We start from the raw sequence: 20,816 nt of genomic DNA on the forward strand, positions 1-20,816 counted from the left end.
CTAGAGTGAATTTTGTTTGTAAGGTCTTTTAGTTGGGTGGAGTCCCACCCAAGATTGAGAAGCCTGTACCCAGAAGATTTGAGCAATCTCATCTACCAGCAACGTCCTTCAGAGACTGACCGAATAACCTACTGGGGCTGGTTTCTGAATGAGAAAACAGGAAGGGAAAACCTTAATCCTAATGCAATAACTGACTATTAATATAAGCATGTGCACAGCACTGAGAATACAAATACAAAAGCAAAGACAGTCTTAGACCTTAAGAAACCTACATTTTAATAGGAGGTAACATATAATAAAGAATGATAACCAGGGAAGGTATATTTTGGAAAGTTACAGAGATAATGAGTGGAGCCATGCTTTCCAGGAGCCATGAAGGAGTTGATTGATCGATGGTTCCAGGAAGAGTAAGGGGGAGTGTGGGGATGGGGGAAGGGGAAGACGTTAGAGAGAAGACATACACATTATCAAAGTAAACGGTGAGACCGTTGTGAAGTGGCTGGAAGTGGGCCTGGATGTAGTGAGCAAATAAGACAATCCCTACTTCTAGCAGCAGGGTCCCAGGTTGGGAGGTTGGGGGGAGAAGGGGTTGCATTGTGCAGGGAATGGTTTCTGGTCCAGGTGGGAGGGCTGGTGAGAAGGTAGCTGAGAGAAGCAGAGCTGGAGCTGAAGAGAAGAGAAAGGGAGGAGGGGAAGAGAAACATTTGAAATATTTAACTGGAAGTACTTGGCTTTTTCCCCCCAAATTTTAACATTTTTATTTAAAGTTTTGAGTTCCAAATTCTGTTCTTCCCTCCCTTTCTCCCCTTCCCCCTCCCTGAGATGGTAAATAATTAGATATAGATTATACATGTGCAGTTATGTAAAACATTTCCATATTAGTCATTTTGAACAAAATTCAAATAAAAGAAAAAATGAAAGTAAAAAATAGCATGCTTCAGTCTATATTAAACAAATATAATTTCTTTCTCTGGAGGTGGATAGTATGCTTCATTATTAGTCTTTTGGGATTGTCTTGGATCATTTTATTGCTAAGAATAGCTAAGTCATTCACAATTCTTCATCAAATAATATTGTTATTACTGTATACAACATTCTCCTGGTTCTGTTCATTTCACTATGCATCAGTTCATGTAATTCTTTGTAGGTTTTTCTGAAATTATCCTGCTTGTCATTTCTTATAGCACCATAATATTCCATTACAATCACATACCACAGCTTGTTTAGCCATTCCCCAATTGATGTACATCCCTTTGATTTCCAATTCTTAGCCACCACAAAAAGAGTTGCTATAAATATTTTTGTACAAATAGGTCCTTTTTGGGATGCCTTTGAGATATAGACCTCACAGTGGTATTGCTGGATCAAAGGGTATGCACAGTTTTATAGCGCTTTGGGCATAAGTATTTGGTCTTTTTAAAGGACAATATGTATATCTAGCAATGAACCTGTAGCATCTTAATGACTGATCTCTAGTTCACAGCTAATGTCTTCAATTTCAGGGGCAATTCCTTCAATACAAAAGCATTTATTGTCTATTGTGTGCTAGGTGCTGAGACTACAAAGACAAAACAAACAAAAAACCCTCTCTAGTTCTTGTCCTCAAGGACTTACATTCTCCGAGATAAGATATACTTACATGGCAGCAAGGTGGTACAGTGGATGGAGCACTGGACCTGGAGTCAGGAAGACCTGAGGTCAAATTCGGCCTCAGAAACTTATTAGCTGTGTGATCCTAGGCAAGTCACTTAACCCTGTTTGCCTCAGTTTCCACATCTGCAAAATGAGTTGGAGAAGGAAATGGCAAATCACTCCAGTATCTCTGCCAAGAAAACCCCAAATAGGGTCACGAAGAGTTGGACACCACTGAACAACAACAACAAAATATACTTATACACATAATTAAACACAAGCTATGGCTTCCTGTCCTTGAATATGGTTTGTTTCTGGCACTATCCTAGAACTCATCATGTTGGAAAAATTAACCCCTCTATGAGCTGGAGACTCATAGGAGAATGGAAAAATAAGGTGAGTCATGGTCTCTTTTTCTAGGGACATGAGGGTATTTTGAAACCTATACAGTACAATTTGAAGGGGATGGGAAAAAAAAGCTTAACCACAATCTTTCTGTCAGTACTCATTAGTATGCCTTCTCTTTCCCCTTGTGACTTGAATAAATAAGTGTAATTGCTATTTAAATAACACTTTAAAGTTTGCAAAAATGGTCTACGTGTATTATCAGATTTAAGCCTCAAAACTACTACATGAGAAAGGTACTATAAATATTATTCTGCTTTCACAGATGGGGAAGTTGACTCCATTTGCTCATGATCAATCACATAGCTAGGGTCAGAAGTGCAAGTGGAACCTGCTCCGATTGACTAAAGCATAGCACTAAATCTTTGATGTATTTCCTGTTTGTATTTCAGTAGGAATAAATTATTTCTAAAAAAAAAAATCTCACTTGTTTGGAATTAGCACTACTTGAATTTGATATGTACACTTAAGAAAAAAATATGCAAATGAAGAGGGATTCACCCAGATTAACTATTTTCAAAATCTGATAGCCTTATTTAAAATTGCTATGGAATTTTATGCTATTTTATTTACATCACTTATTTTTTTTTTTCTGATTGTAGTAAGTACAAAAAGTGACTACCTCTTTGAAGTCTGGCTTCCAATCTCATCACTCAATTGAAACTGCCTTCTCCAAGTTCCTAGCAAGCTCTTAATTGCCAGCTATAAACTTTCCCCAATCCTCATTCTTCTTGACCTATTTGCTGTATTTGACTCTGTTAACCACCCTCTTCTTTTGGAAAGTATCTCCTAGATTGTCCTCACTAACATTTACATGGCACTTACTATGTACCAGGCACTGTGCTAAGCGCTTTACAAATATGTTCCCATTGGATCTTCACAACAGCCCTGGGAGGTAGATGCTATTATTATCCCCATTTTAGAGATGAGAAAACTGACTCCTGGTTTTCCCCCTACTTGTCTGACTACTACTCAGTTATAACCAGGAGTATACCCCAGGCTTCTGCCCTGTGCCATTTTCTCCTTCCCCATAGACTCTTTCTTGGTAATTCATCAACTCCCGTTGGTTGGATGCACCTCAGATCAAAGAGGTAGAGAGGTAAAGGCTGCTCAACACTGCCCCCTACCTTGATGTGTGCATACCACAGGTAGTGACCGTTTGCCTCCCTCCGCTCCCTAACCAAATGCCACTGTCTTCTGTTCCACACAGGTACACTATGTTCACCTTGGCCTAGAAAGTAGTAAAGGAGGTTCCCCTCGGTTGTACCTACCTAGGTGTGGGAAGGAGCGGTGGGGGGACCCTAGACGCTCATATCAACACCTCTTTTCCTATCCTCTCCACTCCATTTATATATATTTGTATAGATATTTCCCCATATGCCTAGTACGGACATCTTCTGCAGCACCAAATGTTGGAAGCCTTTTCTTTCTTCAAGGTCTGTATCAGGTGCCTCCAAGAAGCCTTCCCAGATTCACCACCTAAACCATGTAGCACCCAAGTATGTGCTACAAGATTTAGGTAGAGAATAGACTGATGAATTATGCTAATTTTTAAAGTAAAATAATTTAAAAAAAATTATCATAGAAGAATCATTGCTGGGAGTATAGGAACTGGTGTACTCTCCTCTCCTTAGACATACAGATCTTTCTGGGTTCATTTCTGAAAATCCTTGATAGCTAATTAGGGGATTATACTTTCTAACCCCCACCATGTTGCTAGTCTGGTAGATGCCACTGCCTTATTTGTGTCGATGGGCATGGCTTCTCAGTAGCATCTACAGTGTAGTCACAGACTTGTAGATCTTTGGAAATTCGCAGGGCTGCCTAGACACTTCTGCCTCAGGATGCTTGTTCTCCCAAGGTCAGGAAAGAACAAACACAAAGAGAGACAAAGGCAGGCCAGGGTCCCTGACGGAGCTTGCCTTAGTAAGTCCCTTTGCATTAGCTGCCATGTGGGTGAGATCACCATTATACTGGAATAGAGAAGGACCTTTTCCTTCCTTAACCCTCACTAAGAGTCATTCACATCTTGCTTTCCGGAAAGGCATAGCCAAGAGGCCAGATCCAGAAGCTGTTTCTTTTTAAAATGTCCCCAGAGTCATCAGCTTTTCCAGCACAGCAGTCAATTATAAGACTCTTTGTCATCACACAATACAAGTCTCTTCAAATGGGCTGGAAGTAGCGCTTTCTGTCAACCCGCCCAAGCTTCCATGTGGCAGACTGGAACCAGGCAGAGAATATCCACTATAATTCATAAAGGAGGACAAATCCAAGCATGCTCCATGACCCTGTTACATATAGATAAGCAATTAAAGTTAGCGGTTCAGACGATGCTAACTATTTGTAACTTAGTGATGCCTTAGCTAAAAAAAAATCTACTCTCCTAGCTGTGTGGTTCTCAGATAAAGTACATGCTGTGATTCCATTTTCAAATATGAAAAGTGTTTCCCCTGCAGAAATTCATTAAGTGCCAGTTTGGCATCATGATTACTTAAATCAGCTTTGTGAAATGCTACTTGCCACTTGGACCGAGTCTCATTCTTCATATGAACCCCTAAATGCCTAGCAAACTGGGGAGAAAATAGGCTGATAAAAATGCATGTGCTGTGCTATTATAAGATGGCATACAGAGATGGCCATGAAGAGTCAAGAGAATCAGATGGACCCCCACTATTGCTCTCAATCCTCATGGCTTGAGCTCAAGAAATACTTACTTCATTTCAATAAGATGGCTTGTATCAGACTTACAATGGAGATTTCATTTTTAAATAAAGCTTATAGTTACTTTTTATTTTTACTGTACAATTGTTTCCCCTTTACATCCTTCACCTCTCCCTCATTCCCACCATTATTGAACCCTCTCTTGTTATAGATTTCATTTGACCATAAACAGTTCTAAATCATTATATGATGAATTGTCCAGTTCAAATATCCTCTAATTTGGCGGTTCTGGTTTGAGATTCCTTATTTTTCATAGACAGATGACCTAGAATGACTTACCTCCACAAAGTATACTTGAATTCTTACTGTTTCCTAGAGAATATTACAACTTGTCACTGAAAAACCCCATCCTGGCTCTTAATTTCATGTTAGATTTCCAGGTGAAATGAAGGGAAGCTGGTGGGGTTTCCTCCCCTCCCCAGTAATGCTGAATGTTCCAAAGAATTACTGACGCCTTACAGGAGGTGGTGTTAAATCCAGTAATGCCTAAAATGGAAACTTCTTTCCCTATATACTCCTGCCTGTCCCAGTTCTGTCTTTTAATGAATTTTTGCCATGTAATAGTGTCTTCACACTAAAGAATATGAAGGAAGAGATAAACTTATTTTAGTTCTCTTCTGTGTATCTTTAAATATTTCATTGAAATTCTTTCATTTCTTTTGGAATCATATTATGACCTACCATTATCATTTCCCTATCCAATAGAAATTAAAAATTAAAATAATTCCCTTTACTAATCTGTCCCTTCCACTAACCCAATGGTGGGGTAATAATAACTCTATCCCCTCCATCCAAAAAAAAAAAAAAAGAAAAAGAAAAAGAGAGCCCTCAGTACATAGATTATAGTCTAGTAAAACCTGAATTCCAATCTGGCCTCGGACACTTCCTAGTTGTGTGAGCCTGGCTAAATCATTTCACCTCAGCCTCATTTCCTCATCTGCAAAATGGGAATAATAATGGCACCTACCTTCTAGGATTTTTATGAGGATAAAATGAGATATTTGTAAAGTACTTTGCAAACCTTAAGATTCTCTATAAATGCTAGCTTGATATGTGTATATCAATCATTTATATAACACCAATATTTTACATAGCTGTGAATAATATCACTGAATTATTCACTGAATCTATGTAACATCTGACAACCTGCCCCTCGGTGAGGACTGAGGTGATGCTGGTGAAGGGTTCCAATATACATGCCAACATAATTGAATCTGTGTAACATCTGGCAACCTGCTGCTTGCTGAAGACTGGGGTGATGGTGGTGATAGGTTCCAATATACATGCCAATATTAATGTTAACATATGAAAGGACATTGTGGGATTACAAAACACAACAGGGATGACTTCCTGTTTCATAAATGTGCAAAGGTCATCATTTCTAAGGACATCTCCTAATTTATCATCAAGAGAAAGGCATCACAGATGCACTTGAGGCCATATATGTCTGGCTGACCATGACTGGACCTGAAGGGTTAATGGAAAGCAGCAACTACTGTATTCTTGGTGCTGAAAGCTGTAATGATCATCATGTATTAAATCTGAAACTCTCACAAGTGATAACTCAGTAGCATTTAGACTTTGAGGATGGCTCAATTAGAATTTCTAAGAAAAACAAAGCTACTTGTGAAGTTTCCTGTCATCTTAGCAGTTCTCTTATTTCATGGAATTCTACATGCCAGTATCATTATTCAGAGCAAGTAGCTGTCTTGCTGTGTAAGAAGCAGCTTAATCACTAAGGCTACAAAGATTGTTTGGATGACAGTGACAAGAAATGAAAGAATTAAGTAGTTAGGGAGGAAACTAGTAGTATCGCTCATCCCAGATCCTGATGATTCTGACCAAAGTAGCATCCCCCAAACTGCCTTGTATCAATGTGTCAATGAATATAGGTATGCAGATGTCTGTCTCTGTCTGCCTCTGTTTTCATCCTATCTTTTATCTACCTATAATGTATAGAATGCAGAGTTGGAGTCAGGAAGACCTGACTTTGAAGTCTGCCTCAGACACTTTGTAAAAGTGTGACCATCGACAAGTCATTTAACCTCTATCTACAGATGAGTTTCTCCATCTGTAAAATGGGAATAATGATAATACCTACCTCCCATGGTTGTTGTAAGAATAAAATGGGATAATATTGCAAGGTTTTGCAAATCTTAAAGCACTATATAAATACTATTTCTCTGTCTCTGTCTCTTTCACTCTCACTCTATTTCTCTGTCATTTCTTTTATTGAGGTAACTGTCTTTTAGCAAAGAGAGATTTGGACTTAGAGCCAGAAGACCTTGCTGAAGTCCCACTTCAGACATCCTTGGCTGTGTGACCCTGGTCAAGTCACTTAATCACTGTAAGTTGCAGAAAAAGTTCTGGCCTGCAGTGATAGAGGTAATTTCTTCATCTGGGAGTTATAGCAGTGAAATTGCAGGTCTTTTGGTTTACATTTATATATATAAATGTTCTCTTTCCCCAGTTAGAGTGTAAGCTCCTTGAAGGCAGGAAGAGTTTTACCTTTGTCACTGTATTCCCAGGACCTAAAGGATATCTATATCTATAAAATTATATAAACATCCATGTATGTTATATGCATAGAATTATATGTATACATATATACATATAAAATTATATATATACATATATATTATATATGCATATACTTATACATATGTACACACGTATGCACACTCACATACATATTATATGTATATATAAAACTCTCTCTTAAAGGGAATTTTGGATTGTTGTAGTCAATGTGTATATTTTTTCCTGACTCTGATTACTTCTATATCATTTATATCTATGTATGTCTAAATCGATGTGATATATGTATGTGTATGTATGTATATGTATATATATACACACATATATATACATATATATATGTATATATTTAATGACAAGTGAAGTAAGCAGAGCCAGGAAAACAATATACACAATGAATATAACAATGTCAATGAAAAACAAAAACAAATCAAAATGGAACATTGTATAACTATGATGGCCACACTTGGCCCTGAAGAAGAGAGAAGGGAGACTGAACTTGCTACTCTCCTTTAACAAGGTAAGGGCCTAGGATGTGGAGAACTTAATCTACTGCAGGACTCGGTTGATGTGTTAATTTTGTTGATTTTTTTTTTTATTCTTTGTTATAGGGGATGACTCTCTCATTGATGGGAAGAGGCATGTATTGGGAATTGAAAGTGATATAAAAACAAAAGATATCAATAAACATTTAAAAATATTTAAAAATATACTCCCTATCTAAGGATACTTTTGTAGCTAATTGTAATTAGTTAGTACTCTAAGTTTTTTTTAGTTTAAACATATCTTTTTTCAACTAGTTCTGTGACTTCAGTGATCAATTTCTACATGGATAATTCCACCTACGACTCTAATCTTGATAATTTTCTTTCTTTTGCTTCCTCATCCAATTTTCCTTTTGCCTTTTGGACTCCTCTAAATGGATAGCCTTCTGGAGGACCTCATGCTCAATATGTCCAAAAGTGAACTCATCACTCCCCCCCCCAAACTTGCCCTTCTTCCTGACTTTCTCGCCTCTGTCAGGACCTCTCCACTCTCCAAGTCAGCAAACCAATAGATTTGAAGTTCTCTTCTTGTTCTGTCTCTTCTGCCCCTTGCCCCCCCACAATCCAATCTGTTGTCATCTATTGTGGATTTTATTCTCACAAATCTCTTCCACTCATTGCTTCCTTTCCATCCCCACTGTTACTCCCTCAGTTCCTATTCTGGACTGGGAAGGTCACATAATGGAACCAAAGGTGCTCTAGGTTTGGAGGCAGAAGAACAGGGTTTGAACCATAGCTCTGCCATACTGTCTGTGTAACCTTGTCAAGCCACCTTTGACCTCTCTTGTTCTCAGACTGGTTGAGGCCCAAGGTCCTTTCCAGTTTGAATCTATTATAATAGCTTTCTCTGCCCCCTTCTAATCTGTCCAACACACTGCTGCCAGTCTTCTCAAGGAATGCACAGCTCTGACCAGGTCACTCCATTACTCACAAATCTTCTTTGGCTCCTCATTGCCAGCCAAATAAAGAAAAAAAACCCCAAAAATCTTTTAGTAGGCATTTAAGACTCTCTGAATTCTGGTTTCCATCTGCGTTTCTCGGTTTTACTCCCACTCTCTCTCGTGCTATGTTTTATCCAAATGGGACTAATCCCAATTCTTCCACTATGTTCTGCACTTTTTTTACTTTTGTGTTTTTATTCATTCTCTTCCCTATTCCCTGCCCTGACTTTGCATTTTTCATATGCATTTACATTTTGTTTTGCATGATAGACATATGTATGCAACAGTGTCTTATTTTCCCTAGTAAGTTGTAAACATCTTGAGCTCAGATTCCTTGAGCATATCTCCTCCAGGGTCTAGCATAGCTCATTGCACAAAAATACTTAATAAGCAATTTTTGAATAGATGAATGATTGAATATGAATTGTGTGTTAAGTGACTGGCAGTTTTTGCTTAGGGGTTCTGCTAACAAGAACCATTTTCTTTATACATTGTTAATAAGGTGGGGTTCAATATTTATTAAAAATAACAATTTCCAGCAGCATAGTTATAAGCTATATATAAGTTATGTATATGGGTATAAGTTATATGTAAGTTATAAGGATAGGAGTTATAGTTTATCACTCTTCCTCCTCATTGCTGGATTGATAATTAGTACCTGTTGTACTCTTTCTATCTGGGCACTCAATCAACCAGTAAGAAAGGAGGAAAATCACCACTGGAAATCTGGATTTCTTTTTAGATCCCTTTAGAACTTTTGACAAGCCATTGGAATATGTTGGGTCAGTATTCCAAATGATAAGTCCTTGGGATTCCTGTAATGCATAGGTTGAAAATCAGCAGATGAAATGAAACTGGTGGTTATTGAAGAAAAAAAATAATACTCTCTACCTTAGTCCAGTGAGTGTTGTGAGGATCCAGTGACCAAGTGTGAAAGTGCTTTATTATGTTGTTGTTTGTCCTTCGTTCTTGAAGAGGACCATGACAAAAAAATTAAAAAAAAAAGAAGAGGACCATGACATCAGGAAGATGATGCCATGACTTGCAAGTGAATTGGATTACAGTGAGGGAGGACTGTGCAAGGTCACCAGGCTCACTTTCTCCTCCTGAGCCATCTGGGTCCAGTGGTGAGATATAGATCAGGATGACTGGAGATGTTCCCGCTAAGTACTTTATAACCTTTGAAATGCTATACACATACACCATAATATTTTAAGTACTGAATTTGACCCTCACAACATACCTATGAGGTAGCAGGACAGATATAATTCTCATTTCACAAATGAAGATAGACATTAAAAAAACCTTGTCCAAAATAACATAGATAATGAGTGATAGAGCCAGGGCTAACACCCAAGTCTCTGGATACTAGTCTGATGCTATTGCTATCACTTAGCACTGCCTCTGAAAGAACACCGAAAAGTCAGTGTTCTAGCTGTTGACAAAGAACACCTGAATGTAACCAGGGTGGTGAGGTTGAGCATACAGTGAGGTCATGTGCCCCAGTAGACATGCTCTGGATCCTTAGGGCACTCTTAACTACAGCCTCCTTGTTGGTCCCTTAGTCCCTGGGATGAGGGGGTGGTGTACATATTTTGGCAAAGAGTACCCGTGACTAAGCTAGCTGCTCACTCAGTAGGCTTAAAAGCAGAGACCAAGTTTCTGTCTGTCTCTTCCCTTCTTTCAGATGTGTGGCTTGGGACTCTGACAGTTCTCCCTTGGAGATCTGTGAGTGAAAGAATTGGCCTTTCTCTCCTTCTCCTACTCCCCTGTAGCAGCTGGAGAGGTTACATGCACAAGGCAATGAAAAGTGATTCTGAGAAGCATGTTTCTAGCCTTGGTGGGTGGCTCTGTTATTAGCTTGAGAGTTTGAGAATTCAGTTACCAAGCTGATTGGAAGTGGGAGGTGTTTCCTGCAATTGTGATGCTCCTTGAAGAAGGGGATGATGATCACTGGCAGGATTGTTCTGCAACCTAAAGGACCTAGGAAATCTGGCTCTCCACCTGCTGCTCAGATAGTGAACAGATGAGGTGAAAGTGAAATCTGTATGGTAATTCCACAAGTTTCCCAGGAGTCTTTTACCTCCTTTTAGAGCATGACAATTACTTGGCATGTAGTAGGTGCTTAATAAATGTTAGTTGACTGACTGACTGACGGGGAATGTGTTTTTGAATCTATTTATGGGCTTCTATAAATCTTTTGAGTGCCTCATTTGTTTCTGTCTTTGGGGGCCTATGAGTCTTTTGTAATGAATTTCTGATATGCATATATACAACTAGGTGGTGAAGTAGATAGAGCCCTGTACTCATCTGGTCTCAGACACTGGGTGACCTTGGGCAAGTCACCTAACTCTGTCTCAGTTTCCTCATCTGTAAAATGATCTGGAGAAGGAAATGGAAAACCATTATAGTATCTTTGCCAAGAAAACCCCAAATGGGGTCACAAAGAGCCAGATACAATTGAAAACGACTGAGCATCACCACCACAATATAAAGAATACATATATATATAATTATATATATATATATACACATACACACATGTAGTGTATATATATATACATGCACACATATATACTATATAGAGTGTACACATATACTATATATATTATATACACATACTATATATTAAACATTTGTCAATGTGACCTTATGAATCTTTTGGGTTTTAAGTATTTCTTTTGTAATGTAGGAAATAAATAGCATCTTTATACCTGATAATTAATTCATACATTAAATAACTTTCAGGAAGAGACACTCTTTAATCACCTTTTAGGGAGACCCTAGATATGAGCCAAATCTAAACTTTATTTAAGATATTCTCTTGGAAATCCATAGTTGGGCATAAAAATCAGAGAATGTGAGAAAAAGTTGTATCCCCTCATTTTGGGCCAGTCTCCTATGACACAACTTAGACCATGGGACTCCAAAGATAGAGCCCCTTGTGGGAATGGCAACCCCCTGGGCTTTGAGAGTAGCACAAAAACAGAAAAATTGGGTGGTTCTCTACATGTAGATAGAATCAAACTACAAAAAGCTAGTTTAAGGTAGACAATCCAAGGATTGGGGCAGGGACAGTTCAGAAGGGACCATATTCTTATATTCTCCCTCTCTGATTGCTTACGTTTAGGTGGGGTTACATGTTATTAATCCTCAATTAAGAGGACCATAGATTTAAAGTTGGAAGAGATCTTAACAATCATCTATTTATTTTACATTTGGGGAAAATGAGGCTCAAAGTGTTATTTAACCAAGGTTTAAAAAAAAATCTAACCAACACTCTTTCTATGACTCCCTGCTTGTTTGTTTTTATATCCATTAGAAAAAGTGATTCTCCAATGCCTCAGTGTCCCATTTTGGCATTAGTACCATTGCTAGTGAACGTAAAACTGTGTGCTCAGTTTGAAGCCACTTTTCCCTCTTTGCTCAGTGCGAGATTTAGCACAGCTGTTCCACATTGCACCTGTGTCAGACAGGCCCTTGTGAAATCTGCCCAGTGAGGATAAAGTCCCTCTGTTTGCTCATGGACCGTGAGAAAAAAAACCTTCTCACAGAATGTGTATGTTATGATTCATAACTTAGGAGTGGTAGAACACATCTGGTTATGCAATCTCATCTGTAACAAGATAGGCCAAGGGAAACTGCTTGGTTTCTATTTTTCTGGGCTTGGGAGAGGGAATCATTTTCATTTTAGATGTTTATTTGTTTTGTGGCTCTGTTTTTCCTGGGTGTGTAGGTAGCCTATCCTCCATCTTGCTCTTGTCCTGGTTATTTTTCTAGTTTGGGGGATGAGTGTAGGAATGTGCTAGCTTGGGCTATTTTTTTTTCTCTTTGGTTATTGAAACTCTCTGACTCCCCTCTGGTGAAAAAAATGTAAAACTCAAGTTTTCCAGTAAGTACCCAGCCCTAGAAAGAGTCCCCAACCAGGTTTTTGAAGCCCAAGCAGAGCTAAGGAAGTCATGACTTGGGAAGTTATGATTTGTTGAAGGGCTCCGCCTGGTGGCCATTGGGAATAACATGTCCTGAGTGAGGGAAAACTAACACTGAGTTGGTAAATACCCTGGCTGGTTCCTGGCCACCTTTGGAAGGCTGTCTGGTTCACTTTATGTCTGTTTCCACCAAGGAATTTAAATCCTTGGGCCATTAGCCAATGTTTTGGGAAATCAGTTACTTAAGGAGCAGAATGCCTAACTGCATGACTGGTAGCTAATCACTTTTGCTCCTACTCTTTCTTTTCCTGACAAAGTGCAAAATGAGCAGGTTATTCCACAGATGTCTAACTTTCCCCTCACAGAAATCCAGTCATGGCCCCAGACTAGGGATATGACTATTATTAGTATATCCCCCAAGAAGCAACCTTATGTAGTAGAATGAATTGGGTGTTGGAGAACTTGGGTTTGGAGTTTGGATCTGACTACCTGTGAGACAAGGGAAAGTCAATTCTCTGAGCCTTAAATTTCCTCCTCTTTAGAATGATACTATTAACCTGATGACCTCTAGCTCTAAATCTGTGATGGTGGTAAGGATTTATTCTGTAAAACTTGGACTCAGTCAAAAGACCGCACCCAAGGACCTAGAAGGCCACATGAGGCCTCTAGGCCACAGGTTCCCCACCCCTGTCTTAGACCTACCTTGAATAGGAAAGGAAGTTATTTATTTTCAAAACAAAACAAATAAAACATTATAAAATCTATACATCTTTTGCATAAAAATGTTTTAAAATATCTTCACCAAGTCTTATGCCTTCAATGAACAACTCTAGTTGGATCACTCAGTAATTATGCTATGTCTCCAGTATGGATTCCTTCCTTTCCCCTTCACTCCAATTTTCCACTGCCTAATGGACTTCTCCATATGATGTTGTAGTGGGGCCTCAAACTCAACATGTCCAAAAACAAACTCATCGATTTCCCCTTAAACTTTCTCCTCTTCCAACTTTCCGATCTCCACCAATAGCATCTCCACTCTCCAATTCATCTGTGCTTATAAACTAGCAATCAGAATCACTGCCTTCTCCATATAGTTAGCTAGACTGAGTTATGCTTCACATTCAATTCTATCCATTTTCTTTCCATCTTTCCTGCTTGCTGCTGTTCCCTCTGAACGACCAGGCCTTGACTTCTGCTCCTGCCCAACACAATATTCCCATCTTCTCTTCCTCCTTTGTCTCCTGTAGCTGTCCAGTTCTGGAACTGTAATCAAATCATCTCCATTCCTAGGGAATCCCTGCATGACCTCAACTTTGCAGTGAATCTTTTCCACAATTATAGTGAATAACTTTAGTGAGCATACACAATATTGCGAAGCTTTTTTACTTACCCCAAACTTCCTAGGAAAGCAAAGGCCCATCTTTTTAATATTTACTGGTGTTATTTTATGTTAATGAGCTATGGAATACCACTGCTTTCCAACAAATAAAGATGAGAATAACATAGACTCCAAGGGAGAGAAACATGGTAGATGTGAACAAGTTGTAACATATAATCAATGAGAAACTCTGAAACAGAACAGGCATAAAGGACTTCATTAAGGAATTATGTGATTAAAAAAAAGAAGAGGGGTGGGGCACATGGCAAGAGCAATGGATGACAAGTGGAGAACCAGAATGCTCCAAAGATGCCCTTGGGATGTGGGGAGAAGCTGAGTAAGGTCTCTAGTACCTTGGGTAGATCCTTCATGATGAAATTTTGGGATCACAAGGACCAGAGTCATATAGAATGGGTAAGCATACATAGATCTGATTTACATTATTGGAGGTTTAGAAACACATTAAAAACACTTTTTTAGTTTTTCTAGAAATATTAAGAAATATGATTTCTCCAGCCTAAAACCTTTTCTTGAATTTTCTTGGAAAATTTCTTGGGAAAAATGAGAAGAACAAAGGCTAGGGCCTGCCTCTGAAATAGAGGGAAGGGGATTACACACTTAACTTTCCTGTAGATGGGATAATCACTTTCCCACCCACCTGGAGTAATTGGTGCCATGACTCACCTGCTACCAGTGTCTTCTCTTTTGAAATTTAAGGTTAATAAATTGATCACAACAAAGGACTCTTAAGGGAAGTGTTCCAGGAAGGAACTAAGTGGTGACTATTCTGGAATGTTAACCCCAAACTATGTTTTAATTGTTTCCTTGCTCAAGGAACATATCTATATACACACATCATATACACATATACATACATACACATACTACATTATATAATATGTATAATATTATATTATTTAATAGGTAATATTATATCATATATAATATAATAAAATAAATATTACCTAAAATCTTCTTGGGGAAAAATAAAAGGATGGGAGTACTGAGTCAGTTTGAACATCTCTTTTTCTAAGCTATAAATACCTTGGATACATATCCGATAAAATTATTTCTGCTAGGTGAACCTAAATCACAAAGTACATAATTATATTAATATTTTTTTTGATGTAGAGAACTTCTTAATCAATGAGATCACAGATCTATTTGATGATTTCAAAATGACTTTGTGAAAGTCATTTGACTTCTCTTGGCCTCATTTTAGTCATCCATAAAATCAAGGGAGTAGGATTGAATTGGTCCCTTCTACCTCTAAATACTATGATCTCAGAGTATCTCAAGAATACTTACTGCAGATTATTTTCCATTGTAGGATTGTAAGTAGTGGAATAAACTTGTGGTGCTGACTTTCAGGGACACGATGTTCTGTGGAGTCAAAACCAAGCAGAGCTGCTAATGGAAAATGAAGAGTTCACTGGAAAGTTCTGAAATGCTGAGCCTTCTATGAAGGAAGGCTTTGGGAGGACTCTATTCATTTCCCTTCCAATCTCCCCCTAGTACTCCAATCAGAGGAGAGAGGCAACTGAGAAGGTGTTGAATATCAAAAACCGGGATGTTATCTAGCTATCTTAGCCTTTTCTAACCCAAGCTTTTTGTATGACTATCTCCTCATTTTTGACAAGAAAGAAGCCTTGGGTAAGCAGCTTTTGCTTAGGAAGAGATTAGAACAATCATACTTTGCGCCCTTTTCTCTCCTCCTCCTCCCCAAAATGATTTTATGAAATTGACGCCGTATTAAGGTGTCAGAACATCAAGGACTGGGTTGATAATAAATCATAAAATGAATAAAAATGAGTTGAAAGGGTCCATGCAAGCAGATAAATGTGTGTGGAAGGGATCAAGGAACAATTCATTCATTAGATATATTTTGAGCACCCATTATGTGCAAAGAACTGATCTGCGAACCATGGGAGAGATGAAGATGAATGAGATTTGGACTTTGCCTTTATAGTGCCCAATTGAGTAGAGGAAATAAGCTTAGGCCATGCAATAGAGTCAGAATGCACTCTTTTGGAGTCAGAGTAGTTCAAGGACCAGTTGAGTTACTTGTATACTTAGTTACTGAGGCAAACCACTTTACCTCCTGGTTCTAGGCTTCCTTACCTGTGAAATGAGGGAGTTGGATCTTAAAGGTTCATTCTCATTTGATGATACACACAAATCAATTATAATACAGTATGAGATAAAGTTTAGAAGAGGAACAAAGAAAATACTATGGGAGTGCAAGGGAAGAATAAGTGACTTCTGCTGAGAGTGGGAGGCAGATGGGTCAGTCAGTGTTTCCCATGGAGGACTTGGCTTTTTAGCTGGGCTATATATTGTCTAATCAATAAGGTGGGCAAGGTGAAGGTCCAGGCATTCCAGGCTCTAGAAAACCATGAGCTGGAAGAGGAAGGCAGAGAAGCTCAAAGCATGTAGGAGGAAGGATGAAACCAGTCTGTTTGAATTATAGGTTGAATGTAGTGGAGAAATGGAAGATAAAGTCAGAAAGTTAGGTTGGCACCAGTTTGTGGAAGGGTTTCAATGGTGTGCTAAAAAATTTAGACCTTATTTGGAAAGTTATTGAATGCTCTTAAGGGGGCAAACAACACAATTTAAAATCTGTAGTGCAGTTCTGTAGTATAAAATTCAGTTGCTTATTGGAATGGATTATTCAAATGAGTGAGTGAAATGGAACTAGTTATTAGTTATATTATGGGGTAATGGAAAAATCGTTGCCTGTAATGGATGCCAGCTATTTGTTTTTACTTTTTTTTTTTTGCCAAAAATAACTGTGATTTTTAGTGTAAAACAGAAACAACTTTTACCGAACAACAAAGAGTTTGGTGACAATAGGAAGGTAATAAAGGTAATAAAATAAAATAAAAGGTAATAAGGTAATAAAATAAAATATTAGGAAAAATCAGAAGGTAATATAGGAAAAGATGAGACATAGCCCTCTGTAGTGTAGTAGTTTCAAATTTAATTAGAGACAGGGGCCACTAACTCATACATAAAGATCTTGGTGGGCCACATATTGACTTAATTTTAAAATGTAATATTATCTATGTTTTATTTTGTTAAATATTTCTCAATTATATTTACATCTAGTATTGGCCACATTGGGAGTGTTGTAGAGCACGTATTTGCATATTTGACACTTCTGCTTTAGTAGGCAGAAGTCCAGATTCAGAACTATGAAGATGTATGCTTCTGACATACACCATATACTGGGTAAGTCATTACATTTTAAAAGAAAATCTCTAAGATGATAAGTTGCTGCAAAGGTGCCAACCTGCATTGGTAGAGGGCATTTCCTTAGTTTGGAATTTTCTCTGTCAGTGAAATCACAGATCTAGTCTCCAAACCTATATCTATAATGAAGCCAGAGAATTTAATACAAACCAACTTTGGCTAAAGTACTGGGTTTTATGAGAGGACAGTGACCGTCAATAAAGTTAGCTGGTTGATCTTATGGCTACTTACCTCCTCTACTATCCACAATCCACCTTCCCACTCCCTCTCCCACTCCCACCGCTAACATAGTTGGAATTATTAGCAGATGGGGAGATTCAGGTCCGGCGAGATGATGTAACTTGCTCAAGGTAAACAGTGGAGTTAAGACTAGAAAACACTGCTCCTTTTATTACATCACCTTGGCAAAGACCAATGGGAATGCTCCCCCAGGGTACACCAGTATTCCAGGCCCATGATCTATCCATGCCTACATAGAATATTATAAAGTGTACTTTATGGCACCTTCCAATGATGTTATACCTAAGGTGACTAACAATATTGTTTTAACCTAGTCCTGGCTCAAGAACAGCTATTGGTGGTATGGTGGATAGAGTACTAGGCCTGGAGTCAAGAAGACTCATCTTCTGAGTTGAAATCTGGCCTCAGACACTTACTAGCTATATGACCCTGGACAAGTCACTTAACCTTGTTTGCCTCAGTTTCCTCATTTGCAAAATAAGCTGAAGAAGGAAATGGTAAACCACTCTAGTATCTCTGCCAAGAAAACCCCAAATGGGGTCGTGAAAAGTTGGACGTGACTGAAAAATGACTGAACAACAACATAAAGTCCTGGTTCTGTTTAATCAATACATCAGCAACCATTCACTAAGCAATAACTACGTACCAGACATTGTGCTAAGCACTGGTGATACAAATACAAATCCCTGGGGGTGGGAAGGGGGGACAACATGAACACATATATGCATAAAACAGTACATACAAAAGAATGAATGAATACAAGGCAGTTTTGAGAGGCATGTGCTATCAGACTGGGGTTGGTGGTGGTGCAGGAACAGCAAATACCTCAAAAATAAAGTGGAAGTTGAGCTGAGTCTTGAAGAAAACCAGATTCTAAGAAAGGAAATAAGAGATAAAATTCTATGCCTTTTGCTTCAATCCAACTGGCTTGCTCCCAGAATACCTTTCAGATGTTGGGTGCAAATCTGTGGCTGAAAAGCAGCTGGGACAGCAAATTTCTCTGAGGGTGCAGAGTCTTTCTGATAGTTCCTCAGCTAACCTCTGGAGGAAGAACAAAGGTGGAAGTATTTTGGGGAAATTGAGTCAGCATTCTTTTAGGAAGGAGAGGACTAAGAAAGGGGTACTTAGGGAAATGGAGGATTTCTATGGAAATTCTTCAGGATAAAAGACTTAAATCAAAGCAAAGCTTCTGGGATAATGATGGAGGTGTAGGGGAGGGAGGTTGGAAGCTTTCTTTCCCCTTTGCTGTAAGCTCATAGTGCAGGGAAGTCAAGACTGCCAGATGCATTTTGGCGCAGACCTGCCAGACTGATACAAGTGATGCTTTGTTCTAAATCAAATTACCGTGGGTTTTCTTCTGTGAGAAAGTCGTTTACTCTGCACAAGTTTCTTGCAGTGCCTTCTATTTGCTCTTTCCGGACCTGGTGTTTATTCCTGCTCCTTTCCCTGACAATCCATTTCAGCTGCTTTACTTAGGGTTTCTTCATTTTGGACTTCTTATTCATTGGTCAAATCACGCAGTCACCCACTCCCAGTCTGGGGAACCGAATCCCTCTGGATAAAAATGTTTCTCTTTTTGTAATATGTTGAAAATGGTCATTTGCCAAGAAGTGTCTCTGTTCATTTTTCTTCCTTTAATTAACCTTCTCCTACAGTGCTCTGCACATTCATTATCTTTCTTCTTTCTTGTCAAAATGGTAATAAAATTTGCTGTCCCTTTGACACAGCCCAAAAATCCTGAAATAATCCACAGCCCATGTTGATAATTTTAACTTACCATATGCTTAAATGTTGAATTAATTATACATTACAAATTGAACTCCCCAATTGCAATTGTATTAGATCTTTGTTTTCTACTTTGCTTTGTGGAGTACTATGCTTGGCACACTCTTTAACTGAAATATATTATCTTCTTAATCATTAGAGGACTGTGTATTATTCTGTATAATTAACTTGACATTGTTTGTTCAGAAATTTAATTCATTCTAGATCTTAGTTTCAAAGTGAGATTTTATGATGCATAATTAAAAAAAAAACCACCCTGTTCCCAAATGCTTCCTTCAGAATTAGATTAAATGTTTCTGTGGCATTCAGGGTTTTGTTTTCAGTGATTATAATTTCCTGTATATGTACAATTTTGCAGTATGTAATGTTCTTTTTGCACACGTGACTTCAGTGTATTGAGAAACCAATGAAAGCAATTAGGATGCTGCTTTTTAAAGAAGTCTGCTCCCCCAAAGCTGTTTCATTATGTAATAAAATAAGCATTATGTTTAGAGGTTTAAGGACTAGTCATTAAGACTACACTGGGCAATTAAAACAGTCACACCTTGGACAAAAATGAAGCTGTCAATTGCCCCAAAGAATTGAAATCTAACTTCATAATCACTGATCACTATCCTAGTCCCTGAATTGTAGAAAGTAGGAAATATTTTTTATCATTCTCTGATGAATTAATTCTTTCAATACTTTGATAGTCTTCAAGTGATGCACCAAAAAGGCATTCGGGGCCCAGGAAGATGATATCCTCCTTCTCTATAATTCCCGTGAAATTCCTTTTTAAAGTGAGAAGTGTTGGATGTTATTGGTATAATATTCCCCTCTCTTTGGAGCATCTTATCCATCTGGCTGAGAGGAAAGGGGCTGAATAGTTTGAAAGTGTACTGGGTTATTGGTGTGAGGATGCCATATTTGGTGCCCTAAAATGGTGGAGAGAATTATTGTCATCTATATTATTTAACCACATACCTTGCATTTAATACATATTTGTTGAATTAAATCAAATTAATAATTGCTGCAATCACATGGCTAAGATCTTTGTAAATAGAATGGTGGAGGCCTGGTCCTCGAATTTGTGATTTAACATGAATATACTGATGTAGATGCAGGTGGATAGGACATGAAGACAGTAGATTAACAAATACATGAACCATACATGAATATATGAATGAACCATAAATAATTTGTACCACATACAACTCAAGGGCAAATATTTCTTAGGGGTCTGAGATAAAATTGTTTTTATAAATGGGGGAAAATCACTAAGATTAGCTCTATGAGTTTTATGTCCATATTGGATAGGGTTAAATGAAGTATTTAATTGAAAAATATTCTGAAAATATTTTGAAAAAAAGTGAGTTTGGCAGCCTATTCAGTGTTGGGAGATGTTTCCATTCATGTTTTCTAGTTATATTTTCACATAAATTAACATTTCTATCCTGAGCCTTTGGATGTT

Source organism: Vombatus ursinus, unplaced genomic scaffold, assembly GCF_900497805.2.
Source record: "Vombatus ursinus unplaced genomic scaffold, bare-nosed wombat genome assembly UNPS02014781.1, whole genome shotgun sequence".
In the NCBI taxonomy this organism is placed as follows: Eukaryota; Metazoa; Chordata; class Mammalia; order Diprotodontia; family Vombatidae; genus Vombatus; species Vombatus ursinus.